A 9,442-nucleotide genomic window follows, 5' to 3' on the forward strand; every position below is an offset into this window, starting at 1 on the left:
TGCTGGTCGCGGTGGACTTGGTGGGCTGAAGGGCCTGTTTCATCGCTGTATCTCCAGAGTAAAAGTTTAATTATCTGAATATCTACAGTGTTAGAACCCTCTCAGTGATATAAGTAAATGCTCTTTCCCACATGCAGTAGATATGAAGAGCAACATTAGTTTAATCAATGCCATCTTGCACTGAAGGAACCTTCCTTATGCACTGACTGTATGTCACATTTGAAATCAATGTATGACAAGACGTAGTGAAGAAGACATCTGTTACCTCAGTAACTTTGCAGTAAATTATACACTAGCTTCCCTGAGTGATGACTTCTGTTAGAGTTCAGAAACTTCAGCAGAGCAAAAATGGACTAAGACAGATCAGAAATCAATACCTGTCGAGGTGCAGTCACTTTAGATGTGTTCCACACTGCACTTTGCTGGTCCTACTGCAAAATCTATTATCAAAGTACTTGGTTTGTTCTTTCTGGAGCATCTAGAACTATATAAAATGATGCGTGGCATGGATAGGGAAGACATTTCTTTCCCAAGGTGGTGGTGTCAAAGACTCGAGAGCATAGTTAGGCTGAGGAGTGCAAAGTTTAAAGGAGATGTGCAGAGCAAGTTTATTTCATAGAGAGTGGTGGGTGCCTGAAGTTTGCTATCAGAGGTGGTGGTGGAGGTGGATACAATAGTGGCATTTCGATATTGACATGGATATGCAGAGAATGGAGCGATATGGCACAGGAAATTAGTTTAATTTGGTACTATATTTGGCATGGATATTGTAGGGGTCCAAGGGCCTGTTCCTATATATAATATAATCTTATTTATATAGCACATTTTTAGTCAACTTGCATTGACCCCAAAGTGCTTCACATAATTACATTACATTTACACACAGGCAAAGGTCACCCACCTTTGCCTGTGTGTAAATGTAATGTAATTATGTGAAGCACTTTGACACAGGCAAAGGTGGGTGAAGTGTCTTGCCCCAAGGACACAACGACAGTATGCACTCCAAGCGGGATTCGAACCGGCTACCTTCCGGTCGCCAGCCGAACACTTAGCCCATTGCGCCATCTGTCGTCCCTCTGTATACTGTATGGTTCTATGTTCTACACATTCCCAACTTACTGATATGGGTTCAATGTTTCTTCCATCGGGCCATAGAATCATCCAGCACAGAAACAGGTCAGCTCGTCAATGCCAACCAAGATGCCCCATCTAAGTTAGTCCCATTTTCCCACATCTGGCTCACATCCCTCTAAACCTTTGCTATCCATGTACCTCTCCTGGTATCTTTTAAATGCTGTCATTGTACCTGCCTCGACTACTTCATCTGCCAGCTCATTCCATGCACCCACCACCCTTTGGATGGAAAAGCTGCCCCTCGTTCAAGATTAATCTTGCCCCTCTCACCTTTAATCTACATCCTCTGGACCTTGATTCCACCACCCTGGGTAAAATAATCGAAGGTACGCAAAAATGCTGGAGAAACTCAGCGGGTGCAACAGCATCTATGGAGCGAAGGAGATAGGCAACGTTTCGGGCGCCCGAAACGTTGCCTATCTCCTTCGCTCCATAGATGCTGTTGCACCCGCTGAGTTTCCTCAGCATTTTTGTGTACCTTCGATTTTCCAGCATCTGTAGTTCCTTCTTAAACACTGGGTAAAATACTCTGTGCATTCACCCTATCCAGTCCTCTCATGATTTAATACACCTCAGTAAGATCACCCCTGTGCTCCAAGGAATAATGTTGTACCTTACCCAGCCTTTCCCTGCAGCTCAGACCCTCGAGTTCTGGCAACATCCCCATAAATCTCCGCTGCACTCTTCCAACTTAAAATATTCAGGAACATAAAAGTCTGTAATTTTCCCAAGCTATAGTTCACTGAGAAATACTTCCTCTGGATAACATGTTTATATATGTAAAAAATGCAATGTTATGGGAATTAAATCAATCATCAGCAACTTTACTTTCTTCACATTAATAGCTGCTTAAGAAGTATTAGGCCTGCAGAAAACACATTAACCCTGGGACTATGCATTAATATCATTAGTAAATATGTTCCCAGGATTAGACTCGGATGTATCGGAACAGATTAGTTTCCCTTCCATTCAAGGGAATTACACTGAATTGCTACAATTGAGCCAATGGTTAGTCTTTGCCTAACACACAGAGAAATTGAAACTCTAAAGGGCCAGTCCCACTTAGGCAACTTTTTAGGTGAGTGCAGGAGTGGGAAAAACTAAGGAGATGGTGGTTGACTTCAGGAGGGCAGGAAAACAACACCATACACCTCTGCACATCGATGGAGCTGATGTGGAAAGGGTCAGCAGCGTGAAGTTCCTAGGACTCCACCTGTCAGATGACCTGATGTCTACAACCAACACCACAGCACTGGTCAAGAGAGCCCAGCAGCGACTACACCCTCTCCGAAGACTACGTAAAGCAGGTCTCCCCACTACACATCTACGAACTTTTTATAGGGGGACAATCGAGAGCACATTAACCAACGGCATCACTTCCTGGTTCGGGAGCTGCAAGGCGTACGAACGGCACCAACTTGACAGGATTGTGAAGACCGCCAGCAGGATTATTGGTGCTCCACTCCCCTTCTTGCTGGACATATACAGGAAGAGATGTATCAACAGAGCCATCTCCATTATCAAAGACCCCTACCACCCATCGCACCACATATTCTCCAACCTGCCATCTGGGAAGAGGTACAGGAGCATTAGCTGCAAAACCAGCAGGATGCTCCTCAGCTTCTTCCCGCAGACTATAAGACTGATAAACGGACTTAGCCCCCTGCCAAAGTATCGCGCACCAACCACCAACCTGGACACACTGCAGCAGCTGTCGATCGGAATGCCTGTTGATGTTTAGTAGAGAGTAGAGTGTTTAAATTTAAATTTGTTCATGATATTTGTATTTTTTTTTATTTCTATTTATTTGTTGTTATTTGTACTGCACACTGAATGGACACTGGTTGAGCAACGTTTTTTTGTTTCCTCTGGGTATGTGAGTACTCAGGAAATGACAATAAAGATATACTGATACTGATACTGAGACACTGCGCTCGCCTCATGATCGCCACATGGTCGCTACATGTTCGATGGTGGTCTCTGGCGAGTCTCCTTCATGGTCGCGAGGAGTTCCCGCATTCTGAGAACTAGTCGCGGCCTCAGTATGGTCGCCGCAAATTTTTCAACATGTTGAAAAATATTCTGCGACCAAAAATTGGTCGCCATGGAGAAAATCGATAATCCTGTAGTCGCAGTTGTAGTGGAGACGCCATGTAGTTATTGGTAGTCGAGATGATCGTTGGTAGTTTTAGTTAATCGCCTTTGCTGACCAGGCATTTTCATTGGCTCATTGGGGACAAAAACGTAAACAGGAGTTTTCAGATACAAGGATAACCGACCGGTAATGTTAAATGTCCGCCAAACTTCACAGCTGTGTATCTCTGACATTAAAAGTTGTCTGGCTTCTTAAAAGTGTCTCCCCCCTTTCTTCCCCCTTCTCCCCACTTCACCCCACTTCTCCCCCCTTCTTCCCCCTTCTTCCCCCTTCTTCCCCCTTCTTCCCCCTTCTCCCCTCCCCAACTCCTCCCTATTTTAAAGGACTTGCTGAACACTTTGCTAGCCGTCTTAACGTTCCTGTTCATCGCAGTGTGTGTCTGTATCATCTTGGCTTTGCACCATGTGAATTACAGACAGCGCTCCCCCCGCTTTCCCTGGCCCTCGCCTTTGCGGTGTGTGTGTGTGTGTGTGCGCGTGCGTGCGTGCGTGCGTGCGTGCGTGCGTGCGTGTGTGTGTGTGTGTGTGTGTGTGTGTGTGTTACTCTGACAGTCGCCGTTCCCAGTTTTTCAGGCGCGTGCCGTGAACTTGACAGTCGCCGGCAGTCCGCTGAAAAATGGCCTAAGTGGGACAGGCCCTTCAGTCTCACACCCAGTTCTGAAACTTCGGTTCAAAGTGACCGAATCCTCACACCTGACCCACTTTAGACACCAATACACCCATCGCTCGTTACTTTTAAATAATGTTTGTTTTCCATGTGCTGGGACCACACATTGGCACTGTGAGTTTATCCTGTAACATTGCTGACCACACTATTTATTTCAAGTTTCAGACAAGCAGCAGGGGATCCTTCTACTAAAATACAAGAAAAAAGTTAGAAAAGAATTTGGGAGGCACAGTGGTGCAGCAGTGCCAGAGACCAGGGGTCGATCCTGACAACAGGTGCCGTCTCCGGGTACGGAGTTTGTACGTTCTCCCCGTGACCTGCGTGGGTTTTCTCCGGGAGATCTGGTTTCCTCCCCCACTCTGAATCGTAAAATGTCCCACGTGTATGTAGGATAGTGTTAGTGTGTGGGGATCGCTGGTCGGCGCGGACTCGGTGGGCCGAGAGGGCTGTTTCCGTGCTGCATCTCTAAACCAAACAAAACTAATTCAGTTATCTCTGGACCAAGTTTGGACCAAGGCTGTGATGAGGTTTAGAGCTGAAAGGTCTCTGTAAAACTCAAACTGTATTAAATTGAAATAAATTGTTGAGCAGTTTATTGGAAAGCAAACTCCACTTGGTAGCAATATCAATAATACTTCCCACTACTTTGTTAGTGATTGATAACAGGCTGATTGGGCTATAATTAGCCGTTGAATTAGTTCTGCAATTTGCTAATGGGACATAATTGCACAATTTTTCACACTGTCAGGTTGATGCCTGTGTTGTAGTGCAGCCATAGAGTCACGCAGCACGGAAACAGGCCCTGCTGCCAGCCAGTCCATACTACGTTGGTCCCATTCAGTCCATATCCTTTACTATCTGTCTACCTTTCTAAATGTCTTTTGAGTGTCGCACTTATATCCCCCTCTACAGCTTCCTCTGGCAGCTACTTCCATATACCCACCATGTTCAGCAGGAAGAAATTGCCCCTTATTCTCTTTCAAATCTCTTTCAAATGTTTCTCCTCTCACCTTAAAACTATGCCCTCTAGTCATGGACTTCTTTATCCTGGGATTGATCTTATCTGGATGGTGTTCTGGAGCATTAGCCATCCACTGTGTACAGATACAAGATAACGTTTAGTGCAAGATAAAGTCCAGTAAAGTGATTAAAGATAGTCTTGAGGGTCCCCAATGAGGCAGATAGTAGCTAGGGATCACTCTCTAGTTGTTGGTAGGATCATTTGCCTGATAACAGCTGGGAATAAACTGTCCTTGAACCTGGAGGTGTGCATTTTCACACTTCTGCACCTCCTGCTTGATGGGAGAGGTGAGAGGGGAGAAGAGGGGGTGACTAAGGTGGGACTGGTCCTTGATTATGCTGATGGCCTTGATGAGGCAGCGTGACGTGTCGATGGAGTCAATGGAAGGGGAGATTGGTTTGTGTGATGGTCTGGGATGCTTCCACAATTCTCTGCAACTTCTTGCAAAGACGGAGCTGTCCCCAAACCATGCTGTGATGCATCCCGATAAAATGCTTTCTATGGTGTATCTGTAATAGTTGGTGAGAGTTGTCGGGGACATGCCGAACTTCCTTAGCCTTCTAAGAAAGTAGTACCAGGTTAATTCCCGGGATGGCGGGACTGTCATATTCTGAGAGAATGAAGCAGCTGGGATTGTACACTCTGGAGTTTAGAAGGATTCTCATTGAGGGGATCTCATTGAAACATATAAGATTGTTAAGGGCTTGGACACACTAGAGGCAGGAAACATGTTCCCGATGTTGGGGGAGTCCAGAACCAGGGGCCACAGTTTAAGAATAAGGAATAAGCCATTTAGAACGGAGATGATGAAACACTTTTTCTCACAGAGAGTGGTGAGTCTGTGGAATTCTCTGCCTCAGAGGGCGGTGGAGGCAGGTTCTCTGGATGCTTTCAAGAGAGAGCTAGATAGGGCTCCTCAAAATAGAGGAGCCAGGGGATATGGGGAGAAGGCAGGAACGGGGTACTGAATGGGGATGATCAGCCATGATCACATTGAATGGCGGTGCTGGCTGGAAGGGCCAAATGGCCTACTCCTGCACCTATTGTCTATTGTCTAGAGGTATTGGTGTCTTTTCTTGGTCATAGCATCAATATGGTTACTCCAGAGGACAAGTTGCTGGTGATATTTATCCTAGGGATTTGAAGCTTTCGGCCATCTCTACTTCGATGCTGTCAGTGCAAACCAGGATATGTGTACCGCTTCACGTCCGCAGGTGGAGCAGTGTTCCTACAATCCATTGGTTGCTTCTCCTCCCTCTGTGTTCAACCAGCACTTTGGTTTTTGCTCCAGATTCAACCATCTGCAGTCTGCAACGTCTCCATTCCACTCTGTCTATCACATGCTGCTTTTGCTATTAAGTGCTCAGCTAGTCCTGGTGTTACAGCTTCACCAGGCTAGCACAGAGACGAGCATCAGGCTTGATCATAATGGACGGATCTGCCAGCAACAAGAATTCACACGCATGCTTGAACTAAGGCTCAATGGAACATTATCTGGAGACTGAGGGGTTAGAAATATCTAAAATAATGAGAAGCATGTGTAGAGTAAACATTTTTGCAGGGCAGAAATGTAAAAAAAAACTAGATGACACGGCTTTAAGGTGAAAGGGGCAAAGATGAAAAAATATATACAGGGTCAAGACAATTTGAGAGTGGTGGGTGCATGGAATATGCTTCCAGGGTTGGTGGTGGAAGCAGATATGATTGTGGTACTTAGGAGGCTTTTAGAGAGGCACATGGATTTGCAGGGAATGGAGGGATATTGATCACATGCAGGCAGAGGGGATTAGTTTAATTTGGCATTATAATGAAATGGAGAGAGTACAGAGGAGATTTACTAGAATGTTGCCTGGGTTTCAGCAACTAAGTTACCGAGAAAGGTTGAACAAGTTAGGTCTTTATTCTTTGTAGTGCAGAAGGTTAAGGGGGGACTTGATAGAGGTCTTTAAAATGATGAGAGGGATAGACAGAGTTGATGTGGACAAGCTTTTCCCATTGAGAGTAGGGAAGATTCAAACAAGAGGACATGACTTGAGAATTAAGGGACAGAAGTTTAGGGGTAACATGAGGGGGAACTTCTTTACTCAGAGAGTGGTATCTGTGTGGAATGAGCTTCCAGTGGAAGTGGTGGAGGCAGGTTTGATTCTATCATTTAAAAATAAATTGGATATGGACGGGAAAGGAATGGAGAGTTATGGTCTGAATGCAGGTAGATGAGACTAGGGGAGAATAAGTGTTCGGCACGGACTAGAAGGGCTGAGTTGGCCTGTTTCCGTGCTGTAATTGTTATATGGTTATATGGTTATATTATGGCCGGCACGAACATTGAGCCTGAACGGCCTGTGCTGCACTGTTCTATGTTCTCAATCAATTCAAGGACCTCAGCAGTGTAATAATAATAATAATAAATTTTATTTGTGGGCGCCTTTCAAAAGTCTCAAGGACACCTTACAGAATTTAACAAGAGTAAAAAACATATAATCGGAGTAAAATAAATAATAAAGACATCACCAATACACAAATTAAAGACAGAATTCGATCCAAAGACAAAAAAAATCAAAAACACAATGTGAAGAGAGAGCAGCGGCAGCTAAACCGCGCCAGCGTCCACTCTCCCTTCCGACAGCCATCTTGGACACAAACTAAAATAATCACTTACACACAAAATTCATCCCTCCCTCAATGGTTACCACTGTGGAGGAAGGCACAATGTCCAGTCCCCATTCCTAGTTCTCCCAAAGTCAGGCCTATTGAGGCCTCCGCTATTGCCTCTACGGAGGCCCGATGTTCCTGGCCGTTCTCGCCGGGTGGTGTCGCCGGGAGGGCAGAATTAAGGAGAAGGTGACGATCACATCTCTAAGGACAACGTGTTCACGATGAGCATTCCAATTTGGCCCAATCTCTGCTTTGCCAACAGGAGCCCTGAGAGAAGTCATACATGGGGCAAAGATGAAGCAGAACATTGGCTGTGACATGTGAGACCTCCATCATGCCAGATATACACTGCCACAAAAACCTATTCAGGAGGCCAGTGATTAGGCAATCCTAACGCCAATACAGATTGGTGATGGGGTCACACCAAACCAAAGGCAGAAAATAATTTCTGATTAGCCTCAGAGCTCCAATTATTTTCTATCTTTTCGTGGATCAAAATGATGCCTCCAATCAGCCGTTGAAAAGATTTGTTGGGGACATGCCAAACTTCCTAAGCCTTCTAAGGTGGTGATCTCTTGGTGATTGCTTCAACATGGGTGGGCCAGGACAAGTTGTTGGTGATATTTACTCCCGGGAATTTGAAGATTTCAACCATCTCTACTTCGGTGCTATCATGAAAAGGAAAAGGAAGGAAATAGATGTGTAGGTACCTGTATATCTTTTTGTGATAATCATGGGTCATCGGCTAAATAGAATGCTGCTTCAGAGGAATGTGCCATTTAATTTCAATGGGCAATGGTTACTTCAGTGAGGGAAGTGGAGCAGTGAGATGTAAAGCTGGTGGGCAGAAGAGGGGAAAGAGGAGGATAAAAGGGAAATATGGCACTTGGGAATGGAAGAAGAGTGTTCGGAGGTGGCGAAAAAAGTGCAGGATGACTAGGGTGGTGAGAAATGATGGAAGGATTGTGTACACACCAGGGTGGTGGGTATTATCTGAAATTGGAGAATCAATGTTCATACCATTAGGTTGTAAGCCTCCTAAACAAAATACCACCGAATATGAAGTGCTAATATATTATGAATTCCCCATTTATTGGTATTTACAGACTATAGAGAAACATAACTTAATCATGAAAGACATTTGGTTCTGTAGATGTTGGGACAATATGTTACCACAATATGTGTAGCATCCTACAGAGTTCTCATAGAGAGATTGATTCAGCTCTTGGGGCTATAGGAATCAAGGGATATGGGGAAAAAGCAGGAACGGGGTACTAATTTTAGATGATCAGCCATGATCATATTGAATGGCGGTGCTGGCTCGAAGGGCCAAATGGCCTACTCCTGCACCTATTTTTCTATGTTTCTATGTTTCTATCCTCTCCAGTTGCATAGATAGGTACCACAAGAAGGAAACTGGGCATTTTTGAAAACAGAAGGGTAAATTAAGGAGTCGCAAAAGGATTGTCCCTCTGAAATAGGGAGAAGGGATGGGTTGATGGGTCTTCTGGTGGAATCTCATTGAGGGGAACAGATATGACAGAGAATTATAGATGTAGATGGGGTAGAAAGTGAAGAGAGTTGGTTAGTTTAGTGTAGTGTTGTGTAGTCATAGAGTGTGGAAACAGGCTCTTTGGTCTACCGAGTCCACGCCGACCATCGATCACCCGTTCACACTAGTTCCATGCTATCCCACTTTCTCATCCGCTCCCTACAAACTAGGGGACAATTTACAGAAGCCAATTAGCCAACAAACCCACACGTCTTTGGGATGTGGGAGGAAACCGGAGAACCCGGAGGAAACCCACGCT

Source organism: Leucoraja erinacea, chromosome 25 (genome assembly GCF_028641065.1).
Source record: "Leucoraja erinacea ecotype New England chromosome 25, Leri_hhj_1, whole genome shotgun sequence".
NCBI classification, from domain to species: Eukaryota; Metazoa; Chordata; class Chondrichthyes; order Rajiformes; family Rajidae; genus Leucoraja; species Leucoraja erinaceus.